This window comes from Penaeus monodon, chromosome 24 (assembly GCF_015228065.2).
Source record: "Penaeus monodon isolate SGIC_2016 chromosome 24, NSTDA_Pmon_1, whole genome shotgun sequence".
Lineage (NCBI taxonomy): Eukaryota > Metazoa > Arthropoda > Malacostraca > Decapoda > Penaeidae > Penaeus > Penaeus monodon.
The window spans coordinates 10,558,627-10,559,242 of record NC_051409.1 but is presented as its reverse complement, the minus strand read 5'-3'; positions in this window follow the sequence as shown (position 1 = coordinate 10,559,242).

Here is a 616-nt window from a genome sequence, read left to right as displayed (position 1 = left end):
CTATTTTATTCTCAAACCTAGTATGTACACTTAACTTTGCGTGGAAGCGTTTTTGCGTGTTTGTGCGAGTTACTGAGTGTATATTTTTACTTCCAGATACGGTTGCGTAATTGAAAAGCGTTCTCCGGAAGGGGCTGATAGCAGTCTAGACTTGGTTTCTTCGTAAATAAATAAGGAAAAGTCTGATGGTATATTGTTAGCAAACGCACAGGATACACTCTTGTTATGAATACACTCCCTTCTGTCGATAGTAAGAAATTAATTCCTGGCGGTAACCATGGAAGAAAACGAAGACTTTTCCCTCCGTTTCTTTGGCTTTTTTTTACAACCTCCTCTAAAAAAATAAATCCGCGAAAATTCAACTTCGAATCTTCTACAAATGTGAGATTGTATGGAGGGCGTGTCGAAGGCCGGATGTATCAGAGTACAGTGTTGAATGGTGGGGGCGGTCTGAATGAATGTGTGTTTTCTTTTTTACTGGACTGTCAGATTTATTACGAACGCCTGTAGGAGATACACTACATGTGTGTCTATTTGTTTTTTTGTCAATGTTTATGAGGTTGCGCCTGTATTTTTTGTACCTGTATGTGTGCTTGTTTCTTAGTGTTTATGTGAA